Source organism: Rhinolophus sinicus, chromosome 2, assembly GCF_057876585.1.
Source record: "Rhinolophus sinicus isolate RSI-liver-muscle chromosome 2, RSI-T2T, whole genome shotgun sequence".
Classification (NCBI taxonomy): Eukaryota; Metazoa; Chordata; class Mammalia; order Chiroptera; family Rhinolophidae; genus Rhinolophus; species Rhinolophus sinicus.
This window is the reverse complement of record NC_142502.1, coordinates 14,267,636-14,285,733: the sequence shown is the minus strand read 5'-3', so window position 1 is coordinate 14,285,733 and position 18,098 is coordinate 14,267,636. Positions and strand designations below refer to the sequence as shown.

At 42.5% G+C, this 18,098-nt stretch overlaps 1 protein-coding gene across 6 annotated transcripts in view; it reads left to right on the top strand.

Annotated features, from left to right (window-relative positions):
• PLEKHG1 (pleckstrin homology and RhoGEF domain containing G1) overlaps positions 1-18,098 on the top strand; it is a 211,962-nt gene that overhangs the window by 102,613 nt on the left and 91,251 nt on the right. The window contains exon 1 of one of the 6 annotated variants that reach the window (XM_074333705.2): positions 9,713-9,735. The exons of 3 other annotated variants lie outside the window; for them this stretch is intronic. The gene's annotated coding sequence lies outside the window, so the exon portion shown is untranslated. Of the gene's footprint in view, positions 1-9,712; positions 9,736-13,798; positions 13,999-14,018; positions 14,093-18,098 lie in introns of those variants that run through there. 2 more of the 6 variants (XM_019735457.3, XM_019735459.3) reach the window with 2 other exon arrangements.

Here is an 18,098-nt window from a genome sequence, read left to right as displayed (position 1 = left end):
TTAAGTTTTTAAGATATGAAACAACTAAATTTTCCACCAATGAGGCTGGACGTCTTTTGCTACTTCACAAACACATTTGGACAACAGAGAGGTTGTCGAAAGCGCCAGTGTGTGGAGCCCTTTCTGAAGTGCTCTGGGACCTTCTCATCAACAATGTTTCTCTCATATGCACCTACCAAAAAAGACAAAACAAAAAAAACCAAATGACCTCACTTAGACCTGTGTCTTGACCTTCGTCACTCTCCCTCTGTCGGTGGAGACCCTCAGATGAGAAAATGGCCACGGTTCTTGGGGAGGTACCAAGCTGCCAGGGAGGGAACGCCACACCCAGGTCTTTAGTCTCACAATGGGAAAAAAAAAATCATACTATTCTTTACCACCTCTCTCCTTACTCACCTCCTTCCCATGATTTTATTCAAATTAAAAAGCAGGCTGGGAACACAGATTGTCCACCGAGGGTTCTTAGATTTTAACTCGATTGATACTGGAAATATGACAAGCTCTATTATACTTGAAGAGTACTTCTTGTAATATAAAAACTAAATAAATAAACCTAGAAAATGTTCTGGTGCTTTGTTAAATTCTACCTTAATGTGCAGGTATAGGAACATTCTTGTGGCACAGCTGTGGCCTCTATCCTGGCAATACATCAGAACCACTTTAAGGAAAAAATACCAGTGCCCTGTCTCACCCTCCAGAGAATATGCTGGTTTTTTAAAAATAGTGTTTGATTATTGTTTAATTTTTGAAGACTTGCAGGATTTTAAGTGGCATTTTTATATAATTGAACTACTTAGTGCCTTTGAATTTGCTTATATACTATTATTATCCCTGACAGTATAACTCAATTAATTTTGAGTTTCAGTTTGGCTGATTTAGTAGATCTTCACTCTGATGAGTCACTCTGGTGATTTTCATGAGGAGCTTAAGAAAGAGTGTAACAGTACCAAATATTTATTTTCTGTTGGCCCTTGGATTTTAGAGTTGAAAGTATCATCAGTGGTTGATGGCCCACCTCCATTTTTTAGGAAGTTGAAAATCAGTCTTAGTTGATTCTCTGAAGTGAGGAAGGAGAAGGCTAGGATCCCAAGTGCACACCCACTAGTAGTCAGCCCCCCCCCCCCCCCCCCCCCCCGCCTCCACACTGGCCCCTGAGGGTGCAAAACATCCACAGCACAAACGTACTCTTAATTCTTCCTCTGGCTTTGGACCCAAATCTTCACCTGGTCTCCTTATAGTGGAGCTGAGCAGCTCTCGCATGGGTCCTTTCAGAACAAACCTAAATAAATCTAGACACAGAAGTGGCTTTTCCCACAACGTACCTCACCCTGGCCCTCCACCTGGTTCCTGATTAGGTCTATTTATAACCTTCTATGCCTCTTGGTGGGGCCTGAGTTTAAGTATTTGAGGTCTCTGTTTTATCGGTGATGTCATAAAGCTTTTCCTCTTTGTGGTGATGGAATAAAGAATACGGAGGGCGGGGTGGGAGGGGTTTGGGCCTGGCAGCTGCTGTGAGCTCCCCCTGGAACAATGTTCTCAAGCTTTCCTATGCACAAAAATCACCAGGGGCTTTAGTTATCTGAGCCCACCCAGGGTTCCCTGGGCTGGAGATTCCAATTCAGTATTCTCAGGCAGGGCCAGCAGTCTGGCTGCTTGTTGAAAATACAGCAGATTAGCCAGCCTGCCATAGTTAGATACCACACACTGGGGGCCTTAACAGACGTTCCTTTTCTCACAGTTCTGGTGGCTGGAAGTCCAAGATCAGGGTGGTTTCTGGTAGCTTTCTTCCTGGCTTGCACATGGCTAGCTGCCTGCTCTCTGTGTCCTCACATGGCTTTTGCTCCCTGTGAGTGGAGAGAGAGAGAGAGAGAGAGAGAGAGAGAGAGAGAGAGATCTGATGTGTCTTCCCCTTCTTATAAAGACACCAGTCCCATCAGATTAGAGCCCCACCCTTTTGACCTCATTTAACCTTAATTACCTCCTTAAAAACCCTATCTTCAAACATAGTCACATGTAAATCTGTAATGTAAATCATAGGGCTTCACCAAGTGATTGTGGGGGGTTGTGGGGGGCAGGAGGTGGGCCATACCATTCGGTCCAGAATAGTGATTTAAGAGGTGTTGGACCACACTTGGAAGAATACTGGTTTAGAGTGTGTACTAACAATCGGGCAATTTTGTTCATCAAGCATTTGGTTTACACCACCATTAAGATAACGGATGTATTAAAATGTCTACATAGATTGAAATCTCTAAAAGCCCACAAAAGAATGAAATGCAAACTATATTTTGAATGCCATCAGAGCACACATTTTCATAAACTGTAAATGGTTTCACTCGTCTTCAGAGGAACTTTTTTTTCCTTTTGTAAGGTGGGCGCAGCTCACAGTGGCCCATGGGGGGATTGAACCGGCAACCGTGGTGTTACCAGCACCATGCTCTAACCAGCTGAGCTAACCGGCAACCCCTCAGAGGAACTTCTTAAAAATTAAACCATGGAATGAGATTTATTGATGCAGGGCAGAAAAAGAATCCTCTGCTTTCTAACACTTCCTTGTCACGGGGTTTCCAGAGAAGCACCCCAGAAGCAAGCCATGAGTACCAGTTTGTCCTTACTTAGCCCGAATCCGGGTTTCCCAGCCCTGTTCTGCTTTAGTCCTCCCCGGGAATGTCCACACTCTACTGAGCCTGGAAGCCAGGGGCCAGCGAGGAGGTGTGCTGAAAATGTGTGACCTAAACACGTTTCAAAATCGTGAAGAGAAAGGCAAACCAGTTAAGTAGTCTGAAGTTTGTTAGACTTGCTTGATCCATCTCAGTCTGGAGTAGCTTTTTCCCTCGGGGGAGCTTTTCAGCATTTTGCTTTTTCTATGGCATCAGGATTAGGGGAAAGTAGCAGGGTTTGTTTTTCCATCCCCCTCACCCACACCCTCCTCCTGCTCCTGAGGGAAGATATCACATATCAGAGAGGTTCTTCTTCAGGAAGACTGGGGTACATCTGCAAATCCTCACAGAGGCCTCTGAGTATTAAAATTTTTATCTCCAGGGTTCAGAAAGAAATAAACACTTGTGTGGGTGCAAGTCGGGGTTCCCCTCCCCCCTTTCTAGGAAAGATGCTGATGATTAATGCCTCTGGGTGTCTTCAAAATGCACAGGTGCTCTCCCAAGTTAGGGGCCTGTTTATTCCTCTTTGTTTCTTGCCCATAAACCCAATCTTACAGCCCTTGTTTGTTTTGATAGGACTAGGATCTCCAGTACGAATTCTTAACTTTTGCCCTATTATTTTTTTAAAAGGTACCAAAAAAATGAATGTTTTATGAGATTAGAATGTGATATGTAAATTTTGACATGTATAGTTGATTTTGGCTTGTTGTTTTAGAAGAGTATCAAAAACGAGTCCTCACTTCAATATTTGTATAAGGGTCTTAGCTGGCCGGGACACCCTCGGGTATGGCCAGACACCTCATTGTGTCATTCTTCCAGCTGTGGTTTTTGTCTTACTGTCCCAAGATTTTTAAATGTCAAAAACTATGACACCAAGTTATTTGGGTGTTTGGTTTGGCGGAATGACCAGTTAAACTGTTTCTTCTGTCTTAATTCCTTCCTGGAGACGCTGAACAAATTCTAATATTTATTGATGTGATGCAGCTTTGTGAGAAAGCTAGTAGTAGGATCAAGACTTTGATTAATGTAAAGAGTGGAAAAACAAAAATTAGAGCTAATGGAGTTCAATGGTAAAGACAATTCCGATTTCCTGACCTGCCGTAGACATTTTTGCCTCACTCCCCTGACTATATATCTTCCCATGGTCTTGTGGTACTTTTGGTTGTTTTTGTTAATCTTATGTAGCATAACAAACAAGTGACATTTTTAATTCTTTATGCTTTATTTTCATGTGACTTGCAAATTGAAGAGAAATAGTTGTTCTTACCAGATTATTTCTAGTAATCCGGTCATTCGAGCCCTCCTAACCTAGTATACAGAATATTGCCCAAATGTGTCCCATGTGACCCAGAGTCAAATGCCTTCAGGCTCCAGGTGCAGGTTCCTCAGTGTAAAGCAGTGAAGGTGGGGTGGATGTAATACTGAGGAGAGTGGTGAGACTGTGGCAAACTGGAAAGTACACAGCCAGGGTCAAGGGAGCAAGCTTAGCTCCACTCATTGCTGCCAAGTGGGAACGTAAGACTAGTGGTGATGATTCCTCCTTTTCTTTCTCTCTTTCCTTTCTTTCTTTTCATCCTTTTCTTTTCTTTTCTTTTCTTTTCTTTTCTTTTCTTTTCTTTTCTTTTCTTTTCTTTTCCTCTCTCTCTCTCTCTCTCTCTCTCTCTCCCTCCCTCCCTCCCTCCCTCCCTCCCTCCCTCCCTCCCTCCCTCTCCTCCTTCTCCCTCTCCTTCTCCCTCACCCTCTCTCTCCTTCTGCCACCCAGTCTCTTCTTTTTCTGGGGCACTCACAGGCTGCCAGGATGGCTGAGGTGAGGCCAGCCTGAGTGGTTGTAACTTAAGAAATCAGAAACCAGTACTTCCCCTGACCTTCATGTCCTTGTCATGTCCCTCCCAGGGCCACCAACTCCTTCATTACCATCAGATCATTCACTTCCAGCCTCAACCCCAACACCCCACACAAAATCTGTGACAGCCACCTGAAAATATCAGAATCGAGGTTCAGATATTGTCAGGATTCTTTTTCCAGGAGCCACCTTACACATGCCCCTTGAACGTCACTCAATCATTGAGGCACTCAGTCAGTCAGTCAATGAAAGCAAGTCCACTGGGTTGGGGGCCCGCTACAAAGACTCTCCCAGTCTTACTCACCCAATTTCCATGGAGGGCTCAACCAGGACGCCCGTTACAGCAAATTTGTTCTCATCACCATAACTGCATATGCTCTTCAAGTATATGAGCTCCTTGAATCATTTAGAACAAGCCATACTTTTCATTATATGTGTACCATAGGAGCTTATTTTTTTCAGTTGTGCAGTTCTATCAACTTTTATGTTACCACTATTCCAGGAGTATATTAGGCCAGGTACGCAACCTCAAATTATATACATGGTCAAATGTGCTATTTCGTAGTCTTCATTATTACCTGGTTTTCAGAAGGCAATTTTGCAGAAAGTGGAGATGAGGTCACTGAATAAGTAAAAAGTGTAATCTTGATGCTAGACATTGGCCTACTGTCAGATGATCTTCAAAATTTTTGCAGGGAATCTTTCTGTTGAGAATAGTTAAGTTGTGTATCACAAGTCTGGCTACATAAGGAACTGGATGTCATTTAAAGCAGTTTCCCTATACAAGGGCCACATGCTCCTGGTTTTTGCATCAATTCATGGTCATCTGACTGCACTAGTGGGACCCCATTTAAGATCCTCATGTTACATGAAAGCCTCAAGAGAGACTGCCCTTGGAGTTAAGAAGTGGGTCATTGTGTCGACACATCACCCAAAACCATGGAATCTTAGAGTCATAGATTAGGAAACTGTCCTCAAATGTCATTGACTCCAGAGTTTTCCTTTTACCAATCCAGAATCAATCTGACACCCAGAGAGGTTAGTGACTTGCCTCAAGATGACAAAATCGTCTAGGAGAGTTAAGATTCCACACATCTCCACTCCAGGTTTTGTGACCTTGGAATCCCACACGGCATTTCCTGCACAGTAAAGGATGGTTTAGATTGAACAAAATTAATTCAGCTTTGGAGAGGTTTTTATTACTGTATCACTAGGATGACAACCAGCAGTCACTGTGAAAACCTAACTCCCTAAAACTCTTAGAGCAGCTTAATCCACTGGGGTTTGCCATTTTGTCATGTCATCATTTGTACAGACTCCTAAGCAGATGTCTTATATTTGGAGCCATACTGGCACTGGGCAGTTGTCCCTGGCTTTGGGTCTCCTAGGAAAAGTGACCAACTAGTCCTGGGAAATAGTCAAGGCTCAAATACACATGGTCAATCTATAAATCCCCTAGAAGTAACACGTCAAACCAAGTAGGGTGACCCCTGCCCCAGTCTGTCCTTCAGTGACCCCTCTTCCTTTCCGGCTCCTTTGATGTTCACTTCAATCTGATTATACCTGGATGGAAATGCTGGGCAGGGAAGTTTATGCTGTGATTTACTGTAACCACATCTTGTAAGGACCCTGTCCAAGTGATTGGGCAGGAACAGTCATGGCTACTGCCCAGCAGCTCTACACAGTGTCTGGAGGGGGAGTAAGAAAAGCTAAGAAGAGAAAGTGTGGTGTGCGCAGAGGAGGGCGTCATCCCAAAGTAGAGAAGGAAACTAGAAGATACTGTAATAAGGGCATTTTTACAGTAAACATAGTTATTATTGTGGTATGCAACAGTATATTCGCAAACAAGATGGTCTGGGGGAAAATCTAGGTTGGGTGATCACAGTGGGCATAATGCCAAGTATTTCAGTTACAGGAAGTAAAATGACCTGGATGGTGCCGTCTCTCTACCTGGCTTCCCGTAGTTAACCTCTCCTTAGCCTGCAGATGTCACCCATCTCCTCTGCAGGGAAGCCTTCCTGACCATCCCAACCCACGTCTGGTCCCCTCCACATGTCTTCCCCGCACCCATGCCTTCCGTACCCCTCACACGTCTCATACAGAATTAGTCACTTATTCGTGTGATTAGTCAGCGTCTGTCTCCCTGGCTTACACACTGTGCTTTTGAGGACAGAGCGATGTGGCTGTATCTAAAAGTATGACGCTGGAGGAGGATGTTCTCTCAAAACGGCATCTTTTCAACATTTTCTCAGTAGTAAGTGGGCCTGAGGATTGCTAAGATTCTGAAAACACTTTGGTGGAAGCCGTAGGAAAGCAGGACCTTAAGACACGCGTCGTATCTAGTGCTCCACACGTGGCCTGGCACGTAGTAGCTGCTTAACGTTTACTGAGGAAATGAATCTATCAGTAGATATCAAATTCAAAATATGTTTTTGGCATAGAGCAGGTTCTAATTAAATGTTCATTTCATGGACCTAAATCAAGCAGTCTATAACTCAAAAAAGAGGCTCAAATTGGGCAGTAAAACGCTATGCTCAACGTTCTGGCGAAACATATGAAGTCAAACTGTTACCGGCGTTTCAGACCAGAAGTTCTGGACTTAGTATGAAGTTGTGTCACCCAGGGACCTGGCAAGAAACAGACTCGCTTAGCTCAGCTGGTCCAAATGGAGAGTTTAATGAAGGGGCTACTTCATTAAAGGTGGGGTGGCTAAGGGAGCCAGCAAGGGATGTGAAACGCCCAGAGGCTGTAGCAACAGCAGGAAGCTGTAACCACCATTCTCAGGGACAACACACAGGGTCCCTTGAGGTGCAAGGGAACAGCATAGTTGAGGAAGCGCAGTGAGTGCTGGAAGCGTGGAGGCCGGGCTGCCTTGGATGCAGCCACTGCTAAACACTAGGCCTCTAATCAGGAAGAAATGCCCCTTCTTCCTTCTCCTGCCTCATAATAATATTGGTGTCTCCCGGTAGCCAAACCCAAATGGAAGCCAGCCAGCAAGGGGCAGGGCGTGCAGAGCAGGGCAGAGAAAGATGGGGACAGCACATGGAGAATTACTGTCACATCAATTAATTTTGTTTGTCTTCTACTTTAATTCCACAAATAATACATAGTCATTAAAGAAAATGTAGAGACTAGGTCACAGTGAGTAGTGAGGGAACTCCCCCATCACCCCACCTCTCAAACCACTAGTATGAATGTTTGGGCGTTTTTCTTTCTTTCTCTTTTTTTCTTTCATATATGCTTGGAGAGGATTTGAAAATTTCTATTCAAAATAAACCAAAATAAATATGGTTACACTTGTTTTTTGGCCTAATTAAGATTAAGCCTATAGCCTGACAGAGGGCTGTTTCCTCTCCTTTGTTCTGTGAACGTAAACAAGTTACTTCATGTACCTCTGTGGGAACTAGGAATTAGCCAAGTGTTTGGATGCACAAAAAAACTTTCAGCAAGTTTGCCTCTCAGCTTGGATACCAAGTAATTAAGTATAAGATGAAAGATGACTCCAACAGAACTCACTCGCTCAGACTGGAGAAGGAAATACAAGTGAAGGCAACCTCACTTGGTTGGATTTTACTGTCAACATAAAGTTTCTGCCCCCTTTTCATGGGACGTGAAGGGCGGTTTGAAAATAGGGTGGAAGACAGTTTAGGAAAATAGAGCACAGGCTTATGTACACAGTTCTTACTACATCGGCAACGTCCCACACAGCTTTGTAACACCTGTCACACTTGTCGTTATTTATCTGATGCGTGTCCAGTCCTGCTCAACAGGAGTTTCCAGACGGCAAAGCCCACGTCTGTTTGCTGTGCCCTACATGCAACCTGGCTTTGAGTCGGTCCCCAGGTAGCAAGGGTAAGCAGTGGATGCTCTTAGTTCAAGTAGAGGGAAGGTGCAGAGGGAGAAGGGTCAGCGTGCTGTCGCTGTGTGTGCCATCGCTCTGAAAGACAAAGATCACTACACATGGGACGACACATGGCTGTTTAAGACCCTCGTCATACTATACCTCAGGTTAGTGGGCCCATCACCTCCTTTAAATAAAAAAAAAAAGGTCCTGGAAAGTATTAAGTCATCTCAGCTCCTTTAGAGAAGAACAAGTTCTGCTTTCCTGGAGTGGGATTCATACTTGGCCTTTTACAAATATCATCCTCGTGAGCTGGTTCAGGAAGCCAAATTAATAGAAGCTCACACCACCCCACTTCGGTTCTAGGAGTTAGATAGCCTCCCTGGGATAAATCCATTTGCTGTCAGGTCAAACAATGGCCACCACTGGGACTTTGAAAATGGCCATGGGATTGGGGGAAGAAGGCTCATGGTGGTGATCCCAGACATGGAAATTGCTGTGGGGAAGATTCAGAACCAGCTCAGAGACTGACTCAGAACTGCTCTGAGCCTCTTGTCTGAGTGTCCCCTGCAAGTTTTCCTCACCACTGACTGATCCTTTCGGTAATTGTCTCTGTAAACCCACCATCACAGGGTCTGCAGGACGGGGTTGCAGCTGGCGGTGTTGGCCTGGGCCCTCCCTACCACTTGATCGCCTTGGAGCTGTGGGGGAAAGGCTGGCCAGGGGGCTGGTCTCTGTCCTGTGCCAGGATGTGCACGTTCACGGGAAGGTTATGAACCTCCGTCGTTGTTACTCTGAAACTGGAATTGATTCTTGTGTTAACTGTTATTTTGGAAAATACTGCTTCAAGATTTCAACAGAGTATCCAAGCCCCCTGCTGCAAGTTCAAGTACATTTTTTAAAGCGTGTTTTCAAAAGTATAGATTGTGTTAAGTGCCTTCAGTTATGAATGGATTCAATGTGGGTTATCTCCTAGAGAAAAATGTGTCTGGAAACAGACTGCATTCTTAGAGGAATAACTAGTTCTTTGTGCTCAGCCCTGCGAGTCCTCCCAGGTGTCCTTAAAGATGGGACTGATCTCTTACCGAAAGCAAGAGACTGTTTGTAACATACTGCTTGCTTGATATCTAAAAATGTTTCGGTTCAGAAATAACTGAGACTTGATTTCATTGTCTCTGAACGATAAAGACCCAAATACCCTAATAAAAGAATGGAGCAAAAAATAGAGCTAGTGATTGTCCTAGAAGCAGAGAAATGAGCCGATGGAGGAACTCCTGAAACCACAACGTTTCAGAGTCCAAGATGTGTGCCCTTCCAGGCCATCTCGGCTGGGTGTCTGGGTGTCGTAGCAGACTGATATATGAGGAAGTGAAACCGGACTTGATTGCAAGGTAAGGGTGGGCCGTGAAAAAGTGTTGTCAATAATGGGCTTCATGTGTTTGTTTTCTAACATTCTTATGACCGTGACTCATTACTGACATTTTAGTGCAACAGGGAATGAGGAATTATATTTTCAGCTGCAGAACTTAAGTAACTATTTATTACTTATGGTTTGGTTTCCATTGTTAGATTCAATACTCCAGGATGAACCAAAAAATAATACTTTCATTTTATTTCTCCTGTACTTGAGTGCTATTGTCTGCCTTAGACCTATGTCTTTTGCTGCGAGTCAACACTTTTTAAATTTGTGAAGACAAACTCACCATTAAAATTATTTCACTTTGAAAACAGTCATTTTGCAGGGGGGGAACCAGATTAGCTGTTTAGTTTGTTTAAGGAAACATACAGTTTCCTTTGTATAACAATACTAAGGCAGAATTTGTAGTTGGTGACATTTTCTGGGTTTAGAGTAGAGTGTCTAGAAGAGTGTTTTTGATTTTTAATAAGCCACCGCAGTTCAGAAAGGTGTTGGTACCTCTCGATTTTCAGGACAAAGGTCAGTGTGTTCCTCCTAAGAGACGTCACTCGGGGGGGATGTGTGGCACCTCTTGTCATGCAGTTGACTTTAATATTTATCACATTTATTCTGTGGTATGCACTTAAGAAATGTAATCTCAAACCTTTTTCTTTCAAAGAAAAAAGTTCTAGTAGACTAAAAAAATTAAGAATATTTGTCAATGGCCTGTGCTTTAGAAAAACAGTTGGTTTTACTCTGTGTCTTGGGAAATGTGTCACAATGGCAGCGTCTAAATCACAAGATAAACAAGTTCACCCCCTCCTCGAGCATTTAAATTATGTTCCATCTATGAACTATGGATTGTGTTTTGAACTACCCCTTATAACTTCTAGTGCCTTTGTATCTGAAAATGTAAGATTATTTTCTAAATCAGCCTTATTCAATAGGGATTGTATGAAGTGAAATCTTTACCGGAATCCCAAACATGTATGCATGCCTTTGCCTTTTTTTCTTTCTGCTGGTCGTTCTTTCATCCTTCATTGTGCAGCTTCTTGGAGCTGTTGCCTGGTTGCAATGTCAGCAGAGTATCTCAATTAGCTCAGACCTTGTCAAGCCCCCCAGAGCTGCATGCTAGAGCGGCCTCCCCTGCCCTTCCAGAAGACCCCATTCTCGTCTCCTTCCTAAAAGACCTAATCACCTCAGAGGGATACTAATTCACACTGCTGGGGATTATAAATCCATAACCATTCCAAGGGGATATTAGAGTTTCAGCTAACACCTTCTACCTGACACCAGAAGGGCTGGTTTCTCATAGTGGAATTCCAGGCAGTATGGCTGATTTCTGGGAAGGGATGTTTTTAAATGGCGGGGCTCTCTGGTCCTCCTCCAATTAGGCCACAGGCTGGCCTACACTTAGCTCGCTGGCTGGATTGTGTCCTGCTGGCTGTCGGCATGTCTTGCGTGTGCTGGGTCACCACTCCTGCTTCCTGACTGTGTGTGTAACCAGTGATGCGAGGAAAGCCACTTTCCCATACGAGTATCTTTTTCACCTAATAAGGCATAAATGTGCATGTTACCTGGGGCCAATCTCGCTATCATTTAAAAAGAGATTTTGCTAAGCAAAAACAATCTTTACTGGCAAATAAATTATGCAGCAAGAAGCAGCAAGGATGCTGCATTTGTGCCTTTTGCGTGTCTTGGGATTTATTTGGTTGTATGCACGAAAGGCTGGTGGCAAGACAGCAGGGTCCCTGCAAGAGCTGCAAATACTGCAGTGTAACCTGTGTGTGGGATATGAGATGGAAAGGACTGGAAAGCAAGACCACGGCAGAGCTACCGTGGGACAAACAGAGGCCTTGAGAAAATACTGAGGCATAGAACACTCATCTGCTCTCATGTGAGAGAGCCTTGAATGTTGCTCAAGAAATGGAACTTTTGCTTCCCTTTTCTTTTTCTCTCTGCTGTTATGTGTCCGTGTTGCCCTTCCCAGGGCCCTATGCTCTATTCATTTGTTAATTCATTCAGCAAATACTTAGTTCTGGGATAAATATAAAGGCAAAAAGTGTGTGTGTTGTTTTCCCTGCTCTAAAAACGCTTATGATTTAAAAAACTACATTCAAAATGCTATGAACCCTTTGTGTTTGTGGATGGAGATACAGTGGTTTCAGTTACTTGCAAGTAATAGGAAAGGTCTTTACTAATACAAGTTGATGATTTTGCGAAAGCAGGGATCGCAGGTGGACTAACAAATGACTGGCCCATGGAACCACATATGGCCTGTTCTGTCCTTCGAAGCCAAGTCACTTGTCCAATGTAGAAGTTTACAGGCTGCCCAGCATCCACACTCCAAGCAGCTTTTAAAAAACATGTTTCTTGGCAAAAAAAAAAAAAAAAAAATTCAAGAATTGTACAACAATACTTTACTGGAAGATACAAGTAATGAACTTGTCTGAGGATATGCACAGAAAACAACTGAGTCAAGCAGCCAGGAGCCTGTCTATAAACTACCCCATCTCAGAATTTAGGTCTTTGTATCTTCCACCTGAATATCAGCTGTACAGGATAGGAAGATTCCCAGCTCCCAAACTGACAATCCAGGGTAGACACAGACAACTTGGAAAGAATTCACTGTGAGAACACACAATACTTACTGTAAGTCTAATAAATAGCTGTTAAACCACTGGGGAGATCAGTGGGCTGGCATGATCACGGTAGATTCAGGTGGAGCTTGTAAAACCTGAGTTGACTATTATTTAAGCAGAAACAGAGGTTCTGGGGGACGTCATTTGTGGGGGGGAGATCTCTACCGAGCTCAGAATGGAGGATTAAGAGTCCCCACAACCCGAGGAGGATGCTTCTTCTCAAAATGCCTTCTCAGCACCCATAATTTAGTGATGTCTGTCAAACTGGTGAATTTTGTGAGAGAAAAATCATTGCAACAAGTTGTCTTCTGAAATGATTGATAAATTTCCATCCAGATGGCTTACTTAAGTAGCCCTGTATATGTTCAGCCTTATTTGAAGGAAATAGGCATTAAAACAAATTATCCTATTATGTTGTTAGTTTAAATTCACTTAATAGGTGTGATAGCTGCATTAAAAATGGTCAACTAATGTTATTTTCAATAACCACAAATGAATGCTTTAAATGGAACTTCTACTTCAAGGATTTTGATCCTTTGAAATAGTTGGGTTTTAGGTGTCTATACATGGGCATAATCCGTATGTTGAGTTTCAGCTCCATCGTGAGCCTGTAATGGTATCAGTTTTCAATAACTTGTTAGTGCTTCTGAAGATCTTCGTCTGAAAAACTCAGTATCTTTTCAAATATGAACCTTTTGAATCATTATATAAAAATAGGTGTAGCATTTTCAGAAGAACAGGTAGCCTTAGGGAAATCAAAACCCAAAATAATTTGAAGGGTCTCTCTGACTAAAGTGGGGGAGTTAGATCATTCTGTCTGTACCACTCAGTACTTATGAATACACACAAGCGTAACGTAACTGTTTTTCTAAGACACGCCTGTAAAGTTTACATTTTCGGTATTTGTCTACAGATAGATTTTTAAACTGTTTCTTTAAAAAGTCAGGCTTCAATGTATTCTTGCTTAACTTTGCTTCCTTAAAACTGTGTTAAATGTCTTGTTAACGGAAACTAAGTATCCAAACTTCCTTCCATGTGTTACCACCCGGCCCCCACCTGCAAACTTCACTGTAAAACTTGTGTGAAAGATGTGTCCATTAATTTTGAAACAAACTTATAATTCAGGAAGTGAACTTGGAAATACCAGAGCTGCAAAGATCTTGCTTCTTTTGTGGACTTGAATGAGAATGGTGGCGGGAGCCAGGAAGGTGACTCCCGAGCAGCTTGAGGAGAGTGTGGGTTGTATTTGATGTTCACCAAAGAATGGCAGGAGGGGGTGTTGCTCAGCGAAGTGTGCATTTTCAAGTTACCCACAGTGGGGTCTATTGTCCTGTTTCTCCATTGAATGATGTCATGTTTCATTTAAGGCTCTTAGTGATGCTGAAGTCTGTGGTCTGCTCACTAGGGGGAAATAGGCAGTGAGAAAGTTGCAAATCAGGTTTTTGTAAAGCCTTTGTGTGTTGGGTTTGGAGAGATAAAAGCTGACTCATGCAATATTTCGAGGGAAAGGAGCTGCACAGACTAGTAAACGCTTCTTGTTTTACCTGCCTGAGCCCCCGGTGAGGTCACTGCATCAGCTGAAGGCAGACGACGTGGCGTAGCTGTGAAGAGCACAGGTAGGTAGGTGCTGACGTGAATGTGCCCCAAAGAAGCGATGCCCCCACAAACTGGCTCCTTCCCGCTTGGAGCAGACGGAGCGGATCCACTGCGGTGAGAAGCTGTCGCGGGGGTAGGGGGTGGGGATGGGGGTGGGGGTGTCTTCTTCACGACACTGGCAGGGACTGCAGCTTGTTTGGGATATTACAGCTGTTCTGTTACAAACGCGATGTATTAGAAAGGCGGTATCCAACAATGGAATTAGTCTAGAAGGTGATTTTTTTTTTCTCCATCTGAACTGCAGTCTGTCTTAGATGGTTTTTGCTTTGTTCTGGTTTGGTTTTGATCTTTCCTTAAAGTTAGGTTAAAATATCTAGACAGCTGATGTTTGTGACTCGGGAGAAAAGGAAAATCTTAAGTTGCCACGCATTGAATGCTCAGGATTTTCATGTGCTTTCTTTATGAGGTCCATGCAGGCTACCCTGTCTCCCCATGGGGGGAGGAGGGGGAGACAAAATAAATGTTTGCAAATTTTATGCTTAGCAACTGTAGTGATGAAATTTAGTCTGAGTATTAGAGGCAACCAAAGTTGACTAAGCAAATGAAGTCTCCATTTTGAGTGTTTATTGGTAGGAAATACTTTTGTTAGGAGGAATAACTGGGGAGGAGGCATGGATTATATTCATTGCTGTTGCACATTGGAATCTGATCTGATTTAAATTTTGTTTTACTATTTTAATTTAGTGACACTGATATATTTCAAAGAAGATGTCTATGTTTGGCACTCCCTTTCATTAATCATATTGAACATAAAAATGAATGAATTTAAAATAATTATTTGTTACAAACTGAGGTTGTGATTTGATTTTCTTTAAATAACTTTTTAATAAAAGTAATATACTTGTTGAAGAGAAATGATATTTACAGATACATATCAAAGGGGGAAAATCATCTATTCTCTTATTTGGTAAAACCAAAGTTAATGTTTTATTGTCTATCCTTTCCATCTTTTTCTAATGTGGATGTTAAATAAGTGGTATTTTAAATTGAAAATTGGGATCACGCTGTACATATGTTTTATAAACCACCCATTTTACTCAATTGTATATTATGACCATTTTCTACACCCTTAAAAGATTTGAAAGGACATGGCATTTAATAGTTTTTTTATACCTTGCAGATAGATTTATTTACTCAGATCTCTATTGTTAGATACTTTGAATTCACTTCCTCCTCCTTTTTCCCTAAGAAAATGTTTAGTGTTCTTTATGGATGGATTTATTTACTCAGAGTGCTATTGTTAGTTACTTGGATTTCTTCTCTTCTTCCTCCTTTTTTTTTTAAAAAAAAAGAAAAGAAAAGAAAAGAAGATGTTATTTAGCCTGATGCCTCCCTCCAACTGTGCAGAGATGTTTTTGGAACTGAGTGTGTTCTATACAGATGGAACCTGCCTATATAACTATCAATGTTTAGTTATTGTCCTGAGATTGGTGTTTCCACTAACAGGAAGGTGCTGCTCAAAGTGAAGCTGGGGCCTAGATTATTATTTCATCTAAATTAAAACCAGAGTTTTTGAGCCTTTGGTAGGTAAGTCAGTGATATATATATCATCATCCAAGACCTGGCATTAGTAGGAGGTAGAAGAAAATTGTTATTTTGTGGTTACTGCTTATGTTGTGATTTCAGCTAGGAACAGGCAGTGCAGTTGTAGCATTATTATGTGGTTATTTCAGGGTTGGAGTCATATCCTGAAGGTCGGATGGCATTTGGGGAGTCATGTAGTCCAGCTGTCTAATGTACACATGAGGAGACCAGAAACCCAAAGATATAAAGCTTGCTGGTGCAGAGCCAGGGGACAAGTGCAAATCCTCTGACCGAAGGAGAGAGTGTTATGTCATCCCTTAATTTCTGGCTGGTCCTCTGAGCAATTTCTATATAGATGGTTGGGTACATATTCATTCCTTTACACACACGTACACACTGTGTAAGCCCTTTTGGCATATTGGTACTGTGTGCTTTACACAAGTAGCTTATATTTAGTCCTTCATTTTCTGATATCTAAGCTCCCTTTCTGCCCTACCATTGTATGAATCTATATACAAGTTCAAAGAAAAGTGGACTCGAAATCAGAAACTATAGTCTCTGATTCATAGTTCAACTTTGACCATGGTGTTGCCTAACCTCTCTATTTATATGTTTCCATCTATAAAATTTTTAAACAGTAATGACACGTGAATGAACTATGAGACTGTGTTTTGTTCACTTGTTCTTAAGGAGCATTTTGGTACAGAGTTAAAGCAGAAGCATATTATGGTAAGGCTAATCTCTTACACTAGAGACTGTTTGGGTTATCTCTTGCTGCATCACAAATCAGTCCAAAACCTAGTGGCTTGAAATAATAACAGTCATTTGTAATCTCTCAAGGTTCCTTTGAGTTAGGAGTTCAGGAGAGGCTGTGCCAGGTGGTTCTGACTTGGGGAACCCATGAAGTTGCCGTCAGACATGACACTGCTGGGGTCATCAAAGGCTGCTCACTTACAAGTCTGGTGCCTTGGCTGGAAACATTCAGACAGCAGGACCCAGAACAGCTGGGTTTCCTTGGGCATCTCTCTACATAATCAGTACGGTCTCCCCACCTAGTTTCTCTAGCACATCAGCTTCAGAATAACCAGACTTTAATGTCATGGCTCAAAGCATGTCCAGACCCAGTTAGTGTGAGGTTCCTTCTGTCTTCATGGCCTGCCATACTCAGGCATTGTCACATCGAGGGTTCAGGCACGGTCCCTGCCACATCGGGATTCTAGTGGGAAAGGCAAAGAATGGAGGAACAATGTCTAATACTTGAGAAACAGGCCCCCAGGGGGGCACATTTCCACTAGTGAGAACTTGACCACGTGGCCATATCTAGTGGCCAGGAGGCTGGGAAGTACGCTCAGCCAAGTCCTTACTCACGAAAGAAGAGGGGAAGTGGATTTTGGTGGACAACTAACAGTCCCCTCTGAAAGGGAAAATACAACTCGCAGTTGCATTAAACCGCCACAGAAAAAGCTGAGAGTAAAGGTAAAGGTAAAAAGTGCCGCATTTGCATAAAGAGCCTGACGGGAATTCCCTAAGGTCCCCTTTTAACCAAAATGCCTGCCTGTGTGCCCCACAACTGTGGAAATTCTGGAGTCCCCACCTAGCTAAGGCCATGTATCTAATACATCAGCTGCATTAACTGTCTATTAATAACTTAATTCCTGTTCAGCTATAGTGGCCCTTGTACTTCTTAGTTTCCATTGACTAGCATAGGAATCAATTAGTAAATTATCTGAATATTTAGTATCAGAATGCACAGCATGAAGGAATCTGTGTTCCTCATTCAACCGCTCACCTCTTGTTTGAAAGCGTCTTTTTGCAAACTGTCTTTCCTAGTCTCAATCTTGTTCAAATACTTGCTTCACTGACTCTTTAATAGTGACAAGATTTTTCTTAGCTAGTCATTTGGGAAAACTTTTTTTTTTTTTTTTTTTCTTTTGGGAAAACTTTTAAATTTACAGATCAGTGGCCAGGATGAGTCCCAAGGTCCCTTCCACACCCTTCATGCAGCTTCCCCTAGTGTAAACACCTTGGACAACCACGATCTATTAGTCAAACTAAGAAAGTAACATGCTACCAAGATTTTTTACTTATTCATTAGCAAACAGCTACAAATAAGTGTGAAAATCTTGTTCCCTGGATTGAATGCTCTGAGCATTAAAGAACATGTGGATGTTCATGCAAGAATCACGGTATTTTAGAAAACCAAGAGGTGGAAATTCCTATCGCTCCCTGGCAGCTTTTATCTGTTGAGCTGTCCACCATCTCAGAGGTGTGGGGGGGAGGAGGAGTCTCCGCAAATTCCTGGTGTTGTCTTTGAAATATGTAAATATGTATATTGCTTATAACTTTGACTCTTAAAAATTTTTAGCTTCTTTTTTTAAAAAATCATGAAGTCTATTTTTCACAACGTAGAGGCTCTACCAAGGACTAGCTGTGTATTAAACGAACTTTCCTGACTGATAGAATAACTTCTTGCTTATACTTCAGTTTCTCTCATGCCTCCCCTTTGAGTAACTCACAGGCAGTGTATTAGGGAACT